Here is a 19,140-nt window from a genome sequence, read left to right as displayed (position 1 = left end):
TAATGCTGCTATGAACATTTGTGTACAAGTGTTTTCAGTTTTCCTGGGTCGACTTCTAGGTGCAAAGTTGCTGGGCCATAAGGCAATGTGGTTTGAAAGGCATTAGACAGGGGCGTGCTCTCCAGTTTGCGAGCTCTGCCCACTCCCTGGGCATTATCTTTGCCCCTTCACTCACTTTCATTCCCTCCCTGGCCTCTGTAGGCATCTATGTTTTCAGCCCTTGATTACTGAACAGTGATGGAGAGGAACATAGTGGGCTATGGGAGCCAGAGAAGGCTCCTGACCCTGGGAGCAGTCCAGAGGGCTTCCTGGAGGAGATACAATCTGAGCTAAGCTTAGCATGTGTGGACATTTTCTAGGACAAAAGGAGTGAGGGAGAGTGTTCCAGGGTCTCCAGGGCCCAGCCAGGATGTCCTCTCTCCCTTCCTCTGGCGTGTACCTCTCTCGGTCTTCCCTGCCATTCACTCAGAGGACTACAAACACCTCGATGGGCTGGAGAGGTGAAGGGGGAAGATGAGGGAGTGAGATGAGCTGTGGCTCTGTGCTCCTGCTAAAGAGCTGGGGGAGAGGCTGTGGGGGGCAAAGGGAGGGGGAACTCAGCTAGGGGCTGGCAGAGTCTGAGGATCTGCAGCAGAGGCAACCCTAAGCCAGGACACTCCATGTCCTAAAGTGGCATCCAGTTGTCCTCGCTCTGGCCCGTGGTGGGAGCGGTTGAGAGACAGGATGGCCCTTGCCAGGCCTGCAGCAGAGGCAGAGGCAGAGGCAGAGGCCCAGTGGTGGCCCAGGCCAGAAGCTGTGCACACATCCTCCCAGGTTTCTGCTCTGCTACCTAACGGGTAATTATACCCTGACATGCACAGCGGCGAAGAAGGGATTTTCTGTGAAGCGAAATCTCCTGTGAAATATTCAGGCCACGCTGGGCTTTGCTTCCCAGCATCTAGTTGCTGCTGCTTGGCTTGTCCATGGCTTGAGAGGCCACATGTGTCTGAAGACCACATGGGATTTTTTATTTCCTTCTCAACAGGGAGAGGTTCCCAAGAACCCAGTTTGGGGCCTAAGATGCTGTGTGTGTGTGTGTGTGTGTGTGTGTGTGTGTGTGTGTCTTCGCCCGTGAGCTCCCCAGGGCAGCTCCCCTGTGTGTGTGTATATGCGTGTTGAATACCATACAATGTATGTGTTTCCACGTGTGTCTCTGGGGCTGTGCTTCTGTGTGTGCGTGCTTGCCTATTTCTAGTCTGTGCACACTCTCATGAACTTGCCACGTGGATGTATTCCTGCGCATGCGTCATGACCCTGGCATGTAAAGTGCATTTCTCTGACAGTTCAGGTTGTCTCTAAAGGGGCTTCTCAACTGGGCCCCTGTTTCTCTGAATAGGGGTGTGCATGCCTGGGAGATTCTCTCAGCGGATGAGGGGCTGCCCAGCGTGACAGTTCAGCCTGTGACTGGCATTACATGCAGGGTTTGGGGTGTGGATTGGAAGCCTTGCAAGTCCCCGCAGGCTCAGGGGCTCAGAGACACCAGACAGCAGCTGCGCATTTGAGTCAAGCTTTCCCCTCTTCTCTGTGGCTTTAGTGTTTGTGTTTAGTGTTTGTTTGATTTCTACCAAAGTGCTTGATAGGGGATGGTCGGGAGGATATTTGCTTCAGAGAGTTCACTGAGCTGGGACATGTCCATCCGTTTGCTGGTGCCTCCCAGTTGCTCAGCTACCCCACATGTCTCCTCAGCCCACGAAGCCCCTGCATTTGCACCATAGATCATTCTTCTAAAACCCTGACTTTGCACCTCATTCACTTCCTCACAATGCACAAGGTAGGCAGGACTGGAATTATCATACCCATTTGTCAGATGAGCTAACTGAGGCACAAAGAGGCATGCAATGCAGTCACTTGGTGAACCAGGGCTGGGAGCAGGATCACTAGTTCCTCCTCCCTGTGCAGGTTCCTTTGCCCTCAGCCCCAACCCTGGGCCCACAGTGGAGAGGACTCTGCCCAGAGGAAATGGGTCCTGGTTTCATGAATGAATCCAGCTGGAGGACGCCCCTTTCTCCATGTGCAGCTCTCCTCCCTTCTGTCATCACTCAGCTTCGTCCTGGAGAGACGACCCTAGGGCGCTTTTCATCTCCAAATAAACAGGCAGGGATGCAGGAGGCAATAATATTGACGTCCATCATTGATATTTCCTTATGGTGGCTGTAATTAGCAATTCTTCCACGGCTGAGACTCGACCTGGCAGACAAGTGGAGGAGCTCTGGCTTGTTAATGTCAGCCCATTAATGTCACACTGACAAGGCTGATGGTGGGATGGGAGGGGGTGGCCTTAGGTAGAGAGCAGGAGACGCAGCGGGGCTGAGCAGGAGAACAAAGTCCACCCACTTCCCTCCTGCACCAGGGACTTGCTGTCCTCGAGTCCAGCCCCCTGGGAGCACCCCTCATCTCATATATTCAGCAGCTGCCTCCTTCACTCCGTGGCCCCTCACCCCTCCCTATTCTGCTATAATGGCTTGGCCTGAAGAGCAGGCTCCACATCCCTGGGAAGGTCCACAAATCTCATCCCGAGGTGCCTGCAGCCTAGAAGGGCTCCACTGAGGGCCGTACAGATAGCCAGAGGTGGGAGAGCAGCTCCTCAGCCCTCTGCTCTGCTCCTGCAGTGGGAGAATGCGCTCCCCTCCCTTGTGCCCGGCCACACTCCGATCTGCACAGCTCTGCTGGTGCTGACCTCCACAGCAAGGCAAGCACAGCCCTTTCCTGAGGGGCACTGCACATGCTCCCCCATCCATGCACTGTTAGAAGCAGAAAGGCTAGGATTAGCACTCCCAGACCCCAGACCCTCCTTGCCCGTCCACTTCAGGCTTCCCCTCCTCTTTCTTCTCCAGAGAATTATTGGAGAAGAGTATCCTCTCCTCCAACCACATTGCTCATCTCAGTGTCCCTCTGGCCAGACTTCTTTAGATCTTTTGGTTCCTTGAGCACAAGAAGCCAAGCCACCTATCATTCAGGGGGCTGAGTTCCTCAGCCGTTGCCACCTGCCTGTCTCCTGTGCTGCCAGCCTGCTCATTTACTGCATGCCTAGTTGGGGCTACTCTGAGTTGTCCAACAACTCATAGTGGCAGGGTGTGTTTTTTGAGTGCTTATGATATGCCAGGCACTGCTAAAAGCATCTTACAAGCATTTGATCTTCATAACAATGCTGTGGGGTAAATACACTTACCATTCCATTTTACAGGTAAGGAAAACTGAGATGCTAGGAAATTAAGTTAGTTGCTCCAGATCACAAGGTTGTTAAGTGGTGGGCAGCATGAATCAGGCTGTGTGGCTCCCAAGCTCTCCTACTGAGCCATCACCCTCCTCTGCCTCCAGCTTCAGCCCCTAAGTCATTTCCTTCACCAGCATCTCCTCCCCTGTGCGCTCCCCAGGGCAGGCAGAGGCTAGTCCCCAGCCCCTCACCCAGTGCTGGCTCACAGTAATCAGCAGATGAGGGCAGTAGTGACGACAGCACACTCAGCCCCATATGATGCAGGCCCCATGGTTCCCTCCCATGTTCTCTGGTGTGTGCCTGCTGCCCGCAAGGAGCGCTGCACACTTTTTGACAACAGGGCCTCACCAGGGTTGTTTGCTGAATGAGAGGCAGCCTCAGACTGCAAGACTCCCTGAGAGGCAGCTCTGCCCACCAAGAAACACCCACTCAAAGGGGACCTCGGGAACTTGTGTCTCAGTTCATAGACAGGACTTGGCAGAGATGTCCACATGTTCATGTCATTCATTCATTCATTCATTCACTAATTCATTCAGCCAACACTTGCTGGACGCTGTGTGCTCCAGGCCAGGCCCTCTGAAGCGTCCGAGCACACTGAGATAAACAGGTCCTCGCTGTGCCCTGGGGGAGTCCGTGGCCTTAGTGGTGGGGGTGGTGGGGAAGCATAGCCAGGGCTCACCAGTGCTGGGGAAACTTGCTCAGTGAGCCAGAGCCAGAGCACCGTTTGGGGGTGGCTGGGATGGGGGAGAGAGGCTGCACAGAAGAGCAAACATTTGAATGGATTCATTGAGGAAAAGGAGGTGTTTTTAGGCTGACGGAGAGGAATGAGCACCCCAGGCAGAGGGAACCGCCTGTGCAAAGGCCCTGGGTCTGAAAGGGCCAAGGACACATGCAGGGCAGCCTGGAGGTGGGCCAGCTCAGCGTCTCACCTCACCTGCCTAGTGGAGGGTGAGGTGTGGGCAGGTCAGCGTCTGCAGGCAGGTGGGATTCCCAGCATGGCGACCGAGCCAGCTAGCTGTGGAGGGGATGCATGAGGACAAAGGATGCTCCTTGGGTGCAGGAAAGGGCCGCTCTGGACTGGGGCTGGCCTGGAGGGCACTCGTGACTGTGGTTGCACTCATCTGTGCTGGGTCTCCTAGTTCTCAGAGCTCCCAGCCTCAAAGCAGCCCCTCCAATAGGCAGAAGAGAGACTGAGGCCCAGGCAGTGGCAGAACCCTACCCAGGGTCACACACAAACAGTGGGTGAGCAGGAGGTTCCCGCTGCCCTCTAGCAGGATGTTGGGGTCCTCAACAAGGAGCAGGGCTCTAGCTCTCAGGGTACAGGGCAAAGCATGATATCTGCCAAACATGGAGCAAGGCAGGAAAGGCCTGGCTGGAGAGGACATGGCACAGAGCCCACCAGAGGGCTGAGGGTCGGGCAAGGGGCCTCGAGTGCTGGCAGAGGAGAGAGCTTGCCTCTGGAGTCACCTCTGGAAGCTTTTCGAGGATTTGGCTTGGACATCCCGTGGACAGTCTCTGGGGAAAATGTCTCTCACACACCTCATGGGGCTCAGAATAGCCCACAAGGGAACCAAGTGTCCCTGCCCACATGTGCACAGGCAGATATACCCATGCACCCACCTGTATACCCAGGTGTGTGCCCACCTCGTATGAGCTCAGGCACACCTGTGTACAAGCATGCCTCTGATTGCACATGCAGATCTCTGTATGTGTGTCACGTGTACAGCTGTGTGTTTACAAGTCTGAAGGAGCATGTCCCTTCAAGTACAATTCTCTATCTGTATATGTGTACAAGAGCCCCCGCCACGGCCAGCAGCCCCAGAGGGACACACCCTTCCCCTCCCACTGGAGTCAGATGCTCTGGAACTTGCTGCTCTCAGGCCTGGGTCCAGCCCTCTCTGGCCCATCTCAAGGCCCTCCCGCTGAGTCCTGAGATTTGGTGTCCTGGGGACAAAGCCAGCCAACTTGGATGGGGTAGGGGCTCCTGGTGGCCAGCACTGTGGATAGAAGTAGGCATCAAGGAAACAGCTCAGGCTGGGAGGAGCCCTCCCGCTCTCTTTTGTGCAAGCCACCTCCCCACACATATGAGTGCCTGCCACAGGATGCTGACCTACCTTCCCCAGCCACTTATACCGCTCTCCTGACCAGGAGCTCACTACTTCCCAGGGAAGCGCCTGGGGAACCTGTGGGATATTGCCTAGAAAGATGTCAGAAGTGCCAGAGGATGGGGTCAGGGCTGGGCCATGATCCCCCAACCATCCACAAGGCCTGGGGCCGTCCCTTAACAGACAGGCCTGGGGCACCAGCTCCTGGTGGCAAGGCCAGGCCCCAGTGTCCAGAGACTTTCACCTTGTTGTCAAGAGCGTATTTCAGCTATTAGTGACAGTGGCCAGGGATTTGGGGAGGATTTCTGTCTCATTTCCCAGAGCTTTCAGCAAGCCTCCTCCCTTTCCACCCCTCTGCCTGCTAGGGCTGAGAACGCAAACGCGTGCACGCGCGCGCGCACACACACACACACTGCTCCTGTGTGGCAGAAGAGAGGGAGGGAGAGAGAAATCTGGGTCAGTCTCCCAGGGAAGGCTCTGTGTCAGCTCCCCATCTTCCCCATCAAATGCTTGGTGTTGCAAGCTCAGCCGAGGTCCAAAGGCAAGGCTTGCCCGGGTCCTACCCTAGCCTGCCAGAGGGGCTCTGCCTTGGGAGCCCAGGCTTGCCCTGCTTAGCCCCTCTCTGGGCTTCCCTGACGAGGTGACCTCACTCTTAGGCCTGAGCATTTCCTCTGCCAGGCCCCAGGACTCATGGGTCATTTATGCCACACTCAGCTGATTGCATGGAGGGTGACAGAGGCTCTCCCCATCCCTCACTGTATCCTCCAGCTTCAGCCCCTGGGACTTGGGGTATGAGGGGCAGAGTGGTAGGGGAGGCCTGTATCTCTGGAACTGGGGCGTGTAAGAGCACCCCCACGCAGAGAACACCCAAACACTGAAGAAGGACCCCTACTAGTGAGATTTCAGGCAGTGGGGCAGGGGCTGGGGGTCTGGGTAGGATGCCTCAAAGGTAGGAAGGGGTTTCTGAGAGAAGGGCAGATAAATACCTGAAGATATCACTGCCGTTTCAGGATGCATCTTGGGTGGGGATTTAGCTAAAGCCTTGGGTGGTTAAATGGGTCCCCTAGACAGGACCAAAGTCCAGGGTGGAGTTCTGCCCCACCAGTGAGCTCAGGCAGACATTCACTGGACTGGGTGGCAGGGGGAGGTGGCAGGGTTTCCTGCCTGATCCAGGCCCTATTTAGCCAAGAAAACTGAATCATGGGGAATGACCACGGTGTAAGCCACCCAGGGATCCTGGAAGTCTCCCCACCCCCCACCACTAGTAGACACCAAAGCCACTTTCTTCTTCCACCCTCGCACCGCACACAGTTCTAGGTGACCCAGCACATCTCTGCTTCCTTCTACCAGGGCATGGCCATGCGTGGAGAATATTTACTGAATGAAGGAAGAGATGATTGATTTAAGTTAGATATTAGAAAGGACTTCCAGATGCCACTGGAGCAGCCTTAGCCCTGGACTGGATGTCTATGGAGGTGAGACTGATCCTCAAAAAGCCTGTCAGGTGGGGGGTGACCCCTGGCATCCCCACCTTCCCCCAGAGGCGGAGTCCTGCCTTTCGAGTGTGGCGAAGCACTGGCTTCCTTCCTGCAGGGGCCTTGCTTGTCCCACAGCCTCCATGCCCAGAACCTCCTGTAATGCCTGTCTTTTTCCCAGCCCAGGGAGTGTGGGGTCTATGCAGTGGTCAGCTGTTGAAATATTGCTGTCATCGTGTGCATCTGTCGGTATACACTTGTGCTGTGTGTGCCTACGTGTGACCAAGCTGAGGGCACATGTGCACATGATGGCTCAGGAGTCAGTCCATCGACTTCAAAGTATTTTAAAATATAGAACGAGAAACCCTCTGGCTTCAGAAGGGGCTAAAAGGATTGATTTTTAAGTCACAGAGAGGCAGGCAGGCCTCCTTTCACCCACCAGCCATTCATGGAGTAGAGACCCCCAGGCTGGGCATTCAGGGAAACCCAGGGCCAAGGAAGCTAGTCCCTGGCCTTGAGCCGAGGGCTGCTAAAAAGGAGTTAAAGGGGCTGGAAAGGCTTCAAGACAGGGTGGAGGGTGCTGGCTTTGAGAGAAGGTGAGTGTGGGTCATGTTCTCAGTTGGGGCTGGGCAGCCTGTTCCCTCCTTGAGAACCTCATAGAGAAGGGTTTCCTGCCCCCTCATCCCCAAAGGCTCCAGCCAACCCCATTCTTCCTCCCTCTGACCATCCTTCTCTCATTCCCTGCAGCCAGGCCAAGCTGTAACTCAGTGCTCAGAGGCCCCTTGGGCAGGAGCTGGGGCAGCTGAGGGGGGTGGGGTGGGGGTAGGAGCTACCAGTACCACACCTTCTCTCTGCTAACTCTACCTGACTGAGGCTGTGCACTGGGGCCCCAGAACTGTGTAGGCGAGGGTCACACACACTCACATATGTGGGTCCTCCTGGATCAATGGGGTATGGAGCTGGAAAAGGTCTAATTCAATCTGTCAGCCAGTTATTAGTTGTTGTACTGGAGATGGCTCTTGCCTCAACCTACCTACCATCTCCTCTGCCCCATCCAGAGGTCATGGAAGCTCCTGTGGAAGGGAGTCAGGCAGGGTGGGTGCAGGCAGTGTCCTGGGCAGGAGTGGTCCATGAGGATTGGAGAAGAATCAGAGATAGCATCCTCCCCTCCAGAACATGGGCCCTGGAAGGGTCTCCAAGACTCCCTGGGTCAGCACAGCCTTGTCCACACAGGGAAACTGAAGCCCCGCAAAGGTAGAGGGCTGGTCTGTGCCTGTGTGATGTGGGCCATGCTGGCCCTGTTTGCTTAGGCCCCACTGGGAAGGGCAGGAGGGAAAAAGAAGCAGAGGGTGGGGCAGTCAGTGGGGGAAAGGGGACAGGGTCTAGGGTGCTGTGAGGCACGCTTCAGGCTGTTTACCCTGCAGTGTTTGAGCCCTTGGGCCAGAGAAGGGCTTGCCTTCTGGCCTCTCAGGGATGGTGGCCCAACCCAGGAAACAGACAGTGTCTGGTGCTGAGTCTCACTGGGGGCTTCATATGAACTGGCAAGGCACTGTCATCCCTATTTCATAGATATGCGAACTGAGACCCAAAGAGCGGCCTGCCTCTGGGAGGTCGTCCACAGCTGAATACCCTCAGCGAGGAGGCTCTGCTTGCTGCCTGCGGTAAAGCTGGGACTAGCTCCTCTGGGAGGGTGGGCACTGGGGGCAGCCTGTCCCCAGGACTTCCCAGCCTTCCCTGTTTGTTCCTGTGCTGTCCAAGAACTTCTTCTGCAAGTCTGACCACAATCCCTCCTGCTTTAATTTCATCCTGCCACTCTTGTGGGATCCTGTCAGTCCAAAGGTCTCTCTGTCCCTCTGCCTTCTTGGTGTGGGGTGGGTCTGGGGGCTCAGGCACTGTCCCTGCAACATAGCTGACTCCTGAAGGCAAGGGATGAAGCCAACCCACCCCAGCCTGCCCACCCAGGCCTGTTTGAAAATCAGCTCGCCTTTGCCCAGCATTGCCATTCTCATCACAGCCTCTGCCCATCTCATTTCTGTTAAACTCATTTGCCAGCTGAAGGCCTTCATTTTCCACTCTGTTTGCCCATAATCACCCCCCTGACCCTGTCCTGTCTCCCCAAACTCTCCCTGCAGTGCCCAGCACTGTGGTGAGCAGACAGCCAGGCTCAGGTGCAGCCGCATCCCTCCCTTCCTCCCGCCTGTCTTGGGAAGAGGCCTGTGCTCCAGACAGGGGTCTCATCCCTGCCTCTGTGCCTTCCTCTGCTCCCAAACCAGACACTGGGAAAATTACAGACAGACTCTCAGCCCTTGATGGCTACTCACCCTCCACTTTCTGCCTGTCCACCCAGGCCAGGAAGGCACTGTTCTAAACACTGTGCATGTATGAAGTCCCTTAATTCATCCACTAGCCCAGATGAATTTCTAATTGGTAGGAGTTTAAGGGGAAATGTTGACAAAAGGAAACTGAGGGAGCAAGAGGCAAACTTCTCCCTCCTCCAGGGCTCCATCCCTGCACCCACTTGCTACAGAGAATAGAGCCCAGCTGTTGCTGCAAACCATGTCAGGCATCTGCTGAGGTTGCCTTGAGAGGGCAAGGGAGACTCTGCTCCCCCCGGGGCTCGCTGTTCTCCCAAGAGATGCCTGCAAGGGTGGGACTCCAAGCCAGGCACCCGCCCCTCAGGATCTCAGAGCACCCCTGAGAAGGTCCCTTGGCACTGAGTATCATCACACAGGCCATGGGAGGAATCAGAAGTAATGTCCTCTGAGGCCTTGGCGCCCCTCCACGTCTCACCATGGCTGAACCTCCGCCTGGCCCCCTGGACACCCTTCACTCTACTCCAGGCTAGACATGCCCCAGGGCCCATCTCTAAGCCTATTAACCGTGAGCCTCAAATGAACCCTATAGGGTGAGTGGAGCTGGGACAAGGATCCCCATTTTGCCGGCGGGCAGGGAGATCGAGACTCAGAGAGGAGAAATAACTGTGCCAACTCCTTTTCAGAATGGTCTGACGATCTCTTCCTGGAGCATAATGTAGGGAAGGGTTTATTGCATTCTAACAAGGACTTTCACTATTTTAAACAGAAGAATGTGCAATAATGGTAGGATTTCAGGCCCCACCCCTTTCCTCTCCACCAGGTGGTCTCCTGGTTCCCAGGGTGCCCTCTGCTGGAGAAGGCTGGGCAGCTGCTCTAGGCTGGCCCCACCCCACCCCACCCCACCCCAGCCGCTCCCGCCTGCCAGCTTTCAAGGTCAGGCTGCCTGGTAATACAGTAATTGATCTGGGAGACTTCCATTATAAATCTGCCAGCTGGCCAGGTGGCACGCCCCATGGCCCATCCCACCCAGTCCACCATGGTAATGACCACTCCTCTGTTCCTCCGTGGGAAGGTGACTGGCCACTCTTTGTTTCTCACCACCCACTACTCCTATAGGCAGGAGCCCAGGGCCTCTGAACTCAGACAGAGGAGACATGGTTCTGAACTGACCTCACACTTCAACTGCTGTGTGGTCTCAGGCAAACTACATCCCCTCTCTGAGCCTCCATGTCCACAATTGGAACATGGTTCTGGTCAGATGGCCTTAAGGATCCCTGTGACAAAGGGTGTCCATCGTGATGAGGGCTCCCTTGAGACCTCTGCTTGAGGGTCCTTGGATAGGGGAGTCCTAGGTAGGGCATGGTTGCACCTGTCTCTCTCAGCAAGTCAGGGAAGACTTCTTAGAAGAGGTGGCATTTGAGCTGGGTCTTGGAAGATGACAGGACTCCCTAAGGTTTGGGGGTGGGGACAGTGGTGGATGGTGTTCTGGAGGTGGCAGGAAAAGGGTCCTGTACAGAGCCATGACCAGCCCAGAGCGTTAGGGTTTTTTCCTTGCATATCTAACCTCGCCAAGCCCTGCTTATACCCTTCAGTGGCTCCCATTGCCCTATAGCTGAAGTCCCAGCTCCCTGAGGAAGCTTCAGATCTAGTCCCGGTCAGCTTCTCCAGGCACCCAAGCCACTGCCCTTGCTCCCAGGGCTCCAACCTTAATGAATTTTTAAAATTCTGTACAATCTGTGACCTTTGCACCAAGCTGCTCCCTAATTTGAGTCAATGACCACAATAGAATTGAATCCTGTGACCAGATAAAATCCCCACTCGATTCCAGGGCCCATGAGCCCTTTGTGATCTGCCTGCCTCCCTTTCCCCCACTCCGTCCTTGCTCAGTCTTCCAGCTCCTCTGTTGCCCCCCAGATCTTCACATTGCTGGTTTCATCATGTTCAGGACTCAGCTCAAGTGTACTCAACCTAAAGTAGCCTTCAGGTGACAGTCATCCTGGTTTGCCCAGAACCGAGGTATCTCCTAGGATGCAAAATTCTTAGTGGTGAAAGCAGACATTCCCAGACAAATGGGGATGATTGGTCACCCTCATTTCTCTCCAGTCCCTACTGCCAGGCCTGCCTGCTTTCTTTTCTTCCCCTTTCTTTTGTTGGAAGTCCCAGTTTGTCAGCCTGTTATTACTCGCGGATCGGCTGCCTCCCCCTGGCCTTGAGCTGCTGGAGAACACGCCTGCATCTGCCGGTTCAGCACTGAGTCCCCCTTGCCCAGAACCATGTGCGGTGAGAACGGTGCTCAGCACCAGCACCAGAACATGCCTGGTCAGTGTTTGTTGAGCGAATGGGTGAAGCCTGTATGCGGACAGTTTCCCTGTGGACCTGGCCTCTCCTCTCCTCTCTGGGCCTCAGTTTCCCATCTGTACTACAAGGGTGGGCTTTGGGAATCCCAGAGAGGGCTCTTCCAGCCCCAGTGCCCCTAGATGCAGCAAGTGAAGCGAAGGGCCACTGCCCAGCTCAGCGTGAAGGGCCGGGCGTGCGCCAGACTCTAGGGTGGGCATGGCAGGGCGGCGCTGCTGAGGGAGAAGTGTCACAGCCTGGCTCACCTTCCTAGACATCCCGCTGTCACCTGAGGGCCATTTCTGGGTGAGGCCGTTGGTCCAGACCCCGGGTTGGGGGCATCCAGAGTGATGGCGCCGACTGCCAAGCCCCACTCCCCTCCCACCCCCGGGAAACAGATGGCCCAAACTTGGGCGGGCAGCAGAGACGGGGACTGGCATTTGTGTGTGTGTGGTTTTTTAAAAATCTGACACATTTTTGTCACGTCTTGGTGCATCAGAACAGTAAAGGAGGCGGGAGTGTGAAGAATGTTTTAACTCGCAACTTTGTAACAGTTCCAGTTTCTCCCGGCCTCCTCCCCCTCCCTCAAGCCCCCGCGGCGGAGCCTCCAAGCCCATCTGTTCCCGAATCTCTACTCCCTGCCCCCCTACATCCATCCCTCCTTCCTTCAGTTGAGGGGGAGAGATCCTCAGAGGAAGCGGCTTGGGCCCTGGAAAGTACCCTGGGCAGAGAGGTGGGGGACCTGCTTCTGGGCCCGGCTTTACCCCAGGCTCACTGTGTGACCTTGTAGAGTTCTAACCCTCTCTAGGCGCCATCTGTGTGCTCCTAGAGGTCAAGCCTATCCCCTTTGGAGTTCCCTGATTCTGATACTCATGGGAATGCCTGGGGAGAGGAGTTGGAAATGGAGAGTGTGCAGGAGGCATCAAGATGGGAAGTTTGGGGATTCAGGGCACCCAGAGAGAATGGCCCCAGGTGGTGGAGGGGCCACATTCGTGAACACTGAGTGGGCCCCAACCTTCACCGCCCTTGGGCTTGGGGCTTGTGTTCCCCCACCGCCGGCCACGGCTCCACCTAGCCTGTCCAGGGTGGTTCTTTCAAGATGCCCCATGGCTGGCTGAGGTCTGGGGTAGCTACCCTGAGGTCAGGGGAGGGAGGGGGAGCCAGGCAGTACCTGGGATCCAGGCATCCCTGTCTGTCCGTCTGTCTGTCTGAGCCCTAGGAAAAGAGGCAGGATGAGTATCAAGCCTTAGAAGATTTGCTCCTCAGCTGCCATCCCTCCAGTCCCCAAGCCTGCCTGACTAGTTTCCATTTCATATGTCATGGAAATGCCAACTGTCCTCAAAAACCAAGAGTCCACACAGCTGGTAGGAGCTGCCCTGGATGGGCATGGGGAGAGTTTAGGGGCATGAAGGGGCAGTGTCCTGGGGCAGCTCAGCCAAGGCGAGGGCTCAAGCCTTGCTCCCTCAGTCCACAGCTCAGAGACCAGGTCTGCTGGGCACCTGTGTGGTAGCTTGGGATGGGGTGGGGCTGGCAGCCAGGGTGCCACTTCCAGGGACAAAGAAACCAACCCCTGGCTGCACTCCTGTTTCCCCTATCCCTCCACACCTAACATGGAACTCCCAAAGTCCAGGGCATGTATCATGGACAAAGCCAGAGGGATGGGAGAGGCAGAGGGTGCCTAACGCACTCTTTTCTACCGGTAGGAGCTAGAAGCAGAGTTCAAAGGCTGCCCCAGAGTGCTGTTGACCACAGAAAGCCCCCCACTTAGGCGGGAGCAGCTTCTGAATATCACCCCACATCTCTGCATCCTGGGGAGGGCCAAGGACAGGCCTGGGAGTCCCTGCAGGCAGTGGTCTCGTGTGCCCAGGAGGGTGAGCTCTGGACAGGGCAGCTGAGGGAACCAACATGGCCCCCGTTGCAGCCCAAGCCCCAGACCCCAAGGCCCCTCTGAGCCGGTGCCACGCGAGTCTCACCATATGGGCGCAGGGCGGCTGCGGGGGGAGGAGCTGGAGTTGCCATGAGAACCCGCACACTGGCATTTCCTCTTTTGGGGAGGCTGAACCATACTTCGCAGGCGGTGTAGGCTTCTGAATCCCATTTCTCTGTGTTTTTTAGGAAGGGAAAAAGGGCAGGGGAAGGGGGTGGAAAAAGGCAAGGAGAGAGAGAGAGTCAGAGGGAGCCAAGAGGGAGCAGTGGAGCTGTCTGGAGCTGCAAGGGTTGATCAGGGACCTCTGTTCCCCAAAGCTCAGTCCAGGGCCAAAGTGGGGTCTGGAGTTCCCTCTAATTCGTTGTCCAGTCCTTGGGTAAACCTCTTCCTTAAAATACACAGTCCTGCATCCTGCCTGAGATTCAAGTCAACTATTTGGACTGTTTCTGGGTTCCTTACTGTCACCCCTGTCCCCTGAGTGCCCAGCCCTGTGGGCAGCCACAGTGGAAGCAGCAGAGGGTAGAGGATGCAGACCCTGCTCCCAGGGTCACAGCAGGGGCAGGAGTCCACCCTAACCCAAGTCCACAGCAGACCTCCTGGGCTTCAGTAGCTTGGCAGTGGAACTCCACGTGGCTGGGGCAGATGTGGAAGGCTGCTTGGAGAATCGGAAACTACACAGAGGCGAGCAATGGGGAGGAGAAGGCTGGGAGGATGTGGGGAGCTGGCAGGAGAGGCTAGTGTCCACCCATCAGCCCCACCTGTCTCGTCAGGGACTGGGGCTGGGTGTCCTGAGAACACAGGCTTGGGGTAGACAGACCTGGGTGTGAATCTGGCTCCATCTCTTCATACCCCTGGCAAATGAACCTCCTTAGGCCTCAGTTTCTCCAGTCTGTAAGATGGAGATGTTGATACCTACCTTGAAGGTTTCCTGTGGTGTGCAGCCAGTGGAGAGGCCAGAGTGGCTGTCATTAAGTGGTATGTTCACTCAGGTCACGGTTGCCAGCATCCACTGGGGACATCAGGAGAAGCAAACGGATGTGGTCCTGATCCCGGAGAAGTGCCCACCTTGAGCAGAGGTGTGGCGGTGGGACCCAGAATGTCCATGTTTGGGGAAGTGGCATTGTAGGGAGGGGCTATCCTGGCAGAAGAGAGGGTGGGATGGGAGGAAGAAGTCTATGAATGACAAGTAGGCAGTTGGGAGCTGGGGCAGAACCAGCCTGGGCCCAACCCAGGCCACATGGGCAGCTCTAAGGCAGAACTGGCCCCGTGGAATCTCTAGCTCTTCTCTAGCTCCTCTTCCTGGAGCTTCACCTGCTGTGTCTGGGGCAACCAGCCTTCCTTCCAGGAAGTTCCCTCCAGACCCTGCAAAATGGAGCTGCCATGAAGAGAGGCCAGCACTGTGACATTGCTCTCTCAGAGCTTCCTCGGTGTGAGACCCTCTGGACTGCCATTTCCCAGTTATAAACGGGGTTATAGATGGCTGTTCCTTCCTCCCCTAGGGGCTGAATGGGAGCCCATGAGATGAATGGGCAAGACTCCTTTAAGGTGTGTCTAGGGAAAACAGGAGGGAAATCTGGCTTTGTTCCCTTGAGCAGAGAGGAAAGGGGAGGGGTGAAGCATCAGGGCCACCTCAGCTCTGGCTGATGCCTCCAATAGCAACAGAGCCCAAGTATTGAGTCCTACTCTGTGCCAAGATCTTTACATCTCATTTCATTCTTACAATAACCAGGGAAGGAGCATTATTTCCATTTGACACTGGATGAGAAGACCGAGGCTCAGAAAAGGACGGTAACTTACCCAAGATTACCCAGCTAGTGGCAGCAGAGCCAGGGTTAGAACCCAGCGCTGTCCAGCTCTCAAGCCCTTTCCATGACCTCTCCAGGTCTCTCTCCCCTGACTCCCTCCACCTCTCACAGACTGAAGGCCCCTGTCTACATCTCCAATGGGCCACGGTGAGGATTTCAGGGGCACTGTGCTCAGTGATGGGTTGGAAATTAGGAGAAATAGGTGCTGAGACCCCAGTCCCAATCCCCACCAGCTGGACTCTAACCATACCTAGCCAGCCTGAGGTAGCCCCAGGACTCCTCTACTTAGGGAAGAGCATGGTCTTGGCATCTGATGGATTGAGACTGACTCTTAACTTTGCCACTCACTTACCCTGGTTCCCCAGCAAGTTTCTGGACCTTTCTGAGCCTCCATTTTGTCATCCAGAAAATAGTGGCACTGGAGCAGTCAGGCTAGGCTAGGTTTTGCTGCAGTAACAAACAACCTCAAAATCTCGGAGATTTCAGACAACTCGTGGTCATTTCTCACCCCCATTCCAAGCATGGGATATCCACTCCTCACTGAGGATCCCAGGCTGAGCAAGTGCCTACTGTCTCGACCTGTGCATCCAGTTACCATGGTAGCAGGAAAAGGCATGGCCAAGGCCACCCTGGGTCTTAAAGCCTTCTCTTGTAAGTGACACTTGTAACTTCCCCTAACATGTCATTGGCCAAAGCAAGTCACATAGCCATACCTAATGTTAAAGGGGACAGAGAACTGCAGTTCCGCACCAAGTGCCTAAGAGGAAGAAAATTGGTATATTAGTTAACATTCCTTAATGACTCCCACAGGCAACTAGCACACAGGGATGCTGTGAACATTCAGTGAACTGAAGGGAATGGGAGCTTGGCACACAGGAGGTACCTAATAAATGGTACTCTTTTCCCCTCCACCCCCAGCTCCAAAGAGATCCAACCCCGCTTCCTTTCCAAGCCATCCCTTTCAGATGGACTGTTAGAGTTGATGGGCACTCCCTACGTTGAGCAGGAAGGCTTTTGCTTCTAGGGTAGAGACAAGTAGCAACTTCCCGAGGGGCACATGGCATGGTGGTAGCTAAGGCGGGAAGAGCGGACGGACACCCTCACTCCCAGCTGAGTAACCTGCCCCTGGTCCCATGCCTTGTTTAACCGATGAAAAAGCAGCAGATACCAGTAATACCTTGACTTTATTAAGGGCTTCATAAGATCCAGATCAAATTACATCTCCTGCAATCGAACAGTTAATTCAGTTCCACTCAACAAATGTTCCATTCAATATCAAGAGGGCCTGGGGTGGTCTGGATGGCCCACCAGGCTGGAGAGGACCCTGTCACTCAGCAACTTCCCTCATTCCTCAGGAAGATACCATCCTCCCTGGCTGGAGGCCACAGGTCTGCCCTAGAGTCTAAGGTCAGTTCAAGATGAGTAGCCAAGGCCTGTTGGGGAGAGGACAGCAGGCAGGGACAGTGATTAAGGACTTTGGGGTCACTTGAGCCCACAGAAACCCAGAACAGCAGATGGGGCCTCGAGGTCCAGGGCCAAAGTGGGGTCTGGAGTTCCCTCTAATTCGTTGTCCAGTCCTTGGGTAAACCTCTTCCTTAAAATACACAGTCCTGCATCCTGCCTGAGATTCAAGTCAACTATTTGGACTGTTTCTGGGTTCCTTACTGTCACCCCTGTCCCCTGAGTGCCCAGCCCTGTGGGCAGCCACAGTGGAAGCAGCAGAGGGTAGAGGACGCAGACCCTGCTCCCAGGGTCCCAGCAGGGGCAGGAGTCCACCCTAACCCAAGTCCACAGCAGACCTCCTGGGCTTCAGTAGCTTGGCAGTGGAACTCCACGTGGCTGGGGCAGATGTGGAAGGCTGCTTGGAGAATCGGAAACTACACAGAGGCGAGCAATGGGGAGGAGAAGGCTGGGAGGATGTGGGGAGCTGGCAGGAGAGGCTAGTGTCCACCCATCAGCCCCACCTGTCTCGTCAGGGACTGGGGCTGGGTGTCCTGAGAACACAGGCTTGGGGTAGACAGACCTGGGTGTGAATCTGGCTCCATCTCTTCATACCCCTGGCAAATGAACCTCCTTAGGCCTCAGTTTCTCCAGTCTGTAAGATGGAGATGTTGATACCTACCTTGAAGGTTTCCTGTGGTGTGCAGCCAGTGGAGAGGCCAGAGTGGCTGTCATTAAGTGGTATGTTCACTCAGGTCACGGTTGCCAGCATCCACTGGGGACATCAGGAGAAGCAAACGGATGTGGTCCTGATCCCGGAGAAGTGCCCACCTTGAGCAGAGGTGTGGCGGTGGGACCCAGAATGTCCATGTTTGGGGAAGTGGCATTGTAGGGAGGGGCTATCCTGGCAGAAGAGAGGGTGGGATGGGAGGAAGAAGTCTATGAATGACAAGTAGGCAGTTGGGAGCTGGGGCAGAACCAGCCTGGGCCCAACCCAGGCCACATGGGCAGCTCTAAGGCAGAACTGGCCCCGTGGAATCTCTAGCTCTTCTCCAGCTCCTCTTCCTGGAGCTTCACCTGCTGTGTCTGGGGCAACCAGCCCTCCTTCCAGGAAGTTCCCTCCAGACCCTGCAAAATGGAGCTGCCATGAAGAGAGGCCAGCACTGTGACATTGCTCTCTCAGAGCTTCCTCGGTGTGAGACCCTCTGGACTGCCATTTCCCAGTTATAAACGGGGTTATAGATGGCTGTTCCTTCCTCCCCTAGGGGCTGAATGGGAGCCCATGAGATGAATGGGCAAGACTCCTTTAAGGTGTGTCTAGGGAAAACAGGAGGGAAATCTGGCTTTGTTCCCTTGAGCAGAGAGGAAAGGGGAGGGGTGAAGCATCAGGGCCACCTCAGCTCTGGCTGATGCCTCCAATAGCAACAGAGCCCAAGTATTGAGTCCTACTCTGTGCCAAGATCTTTACATCTCATTTCATTCTTACAATAACCAGGGAAGGAGCATTATTTCCATTTGACACTGGATGAGAAGACCGAGGTTCAGAAAAGGACGGTAACTTACCCAAGATTACCCAGCTAGTGGCAGCAGAGCCAGGGTTAGAACCCAGCGCTGTCCAGCTCTCAAGCCCTTTCCATGACCTCTCCAGGTCTCTCTCCCCTGACTCCCTCCACCTCTCACAGACTGAAGGCCCCTGTCTACATCTCCAATGGGCCACGGTGAGGATTTCAGGGGCACTGTGCTCAGTGATGGGTTGGAAATTAGGAGAAATAGGTGCTGAGACCCCAGTCCCAATCCCCACCAGCTGGACTCTAACCATACCTAGCCAGCCTGAGGTAGCCCCAGGACTCCTCTACTTAGGGAAGAGCATGGTCTTGGCATCTGATGGATTGAGACTGACTCTTAACTTTGCCACTCACTTACCCTGGTTCCCCAGCAAGTTTCTGGACCTTTCTGAGCCTCCATTTTGTCATCCAGAAAATAGTGGCACTGGAGCAGTCAGGCTAGGCTAGGTTTTGCTGCAGTAACAAACAACCTCAAAATCTCGGAGATTTCAGACAACTCGTGGTCATTTCTCACCCCCATTCCAAGCATGGGATATCCACTCCTCACTGAGGATCCCAGGCTGAGCAAGTGCCTACTGTCTCGACCTGTGCATCCAGTTACCATGGTAGCAGGAAAAGGCATGGCCAAGGCCACCCTGGGTCTTAAAGCCTTCTCTTGTAAGTGACACTTGTAACTTCCCCTAACATGTCATTGGCCAAAGCAAGTCACATAGCCATACCTAATGTTAAAGGGGACAGAGAACTGCAGTTCCGCACCAAGTGCCTAAGAGGAAGAAAATTGGTATATTAGTTAACATTCCTTAATGACTCCCACAGGCAACTAGCACACAGGGATGCTGTGAACATTCAGTGAACTGAAGGGAATGGGAGCTTGGCACACAGGAGGTACCTAATAAATGGTACTCTTTTCCCCTCCACCCC

The 19,140-nt window shown here is 55.3% G+C and overlaps 1 protein-coding gene and 1 long non-coding RNA gene across 9 annotated transcripts in view; one reads left to right on the top strand and one right to left on the bottom strand.

The window, feature by feature from the left end:
• LINGO1 (leucine rich repeat and Ig domain containing 1) overlaps positions 1 to 19,140 on the top strand; it is a 212,984-nt gene that overhangs the window by 152,646 nt on the left and 41,198 nt on the right. The window lies entirely within an intron of this gene.
• Positions 1,822 to 9,846, bottom strand: LOC105541594. The gene is made up of 3 exons (XR_001006357.1): positions 9,713 to 9,846; positions 2,836 to 2,961; positions 1,822 to 2,226 (listed from the first exon to the last, which is right to left on the bottom strand). It is a non-coding gene; the product is annotated as an uncharacterized LOC105541594 (long non-coding RNA).

This window comes from Mandrillus leucophaeus, unplaced genomic scaffold (genome assembly GCF_000951045.1).
Source record: "Mandrillus leucophaeus isolate KB7577 unplaced genomic scaffold, Mleu.le_1.0 Scaffold241, whole genome shotgun sequence".
Lineage (NCBI taxonomy): Eukaryota > Metazoa > Chordata > Mammalia > Primates > Cercopithecidae > Mandrillus > Mandrillus leucophaeus.
The sequence above is the reverse complement of the archived record's forward strand: the minus strand, read 5'-3'. Positions and strand labels throughout refer to the sequence as shown.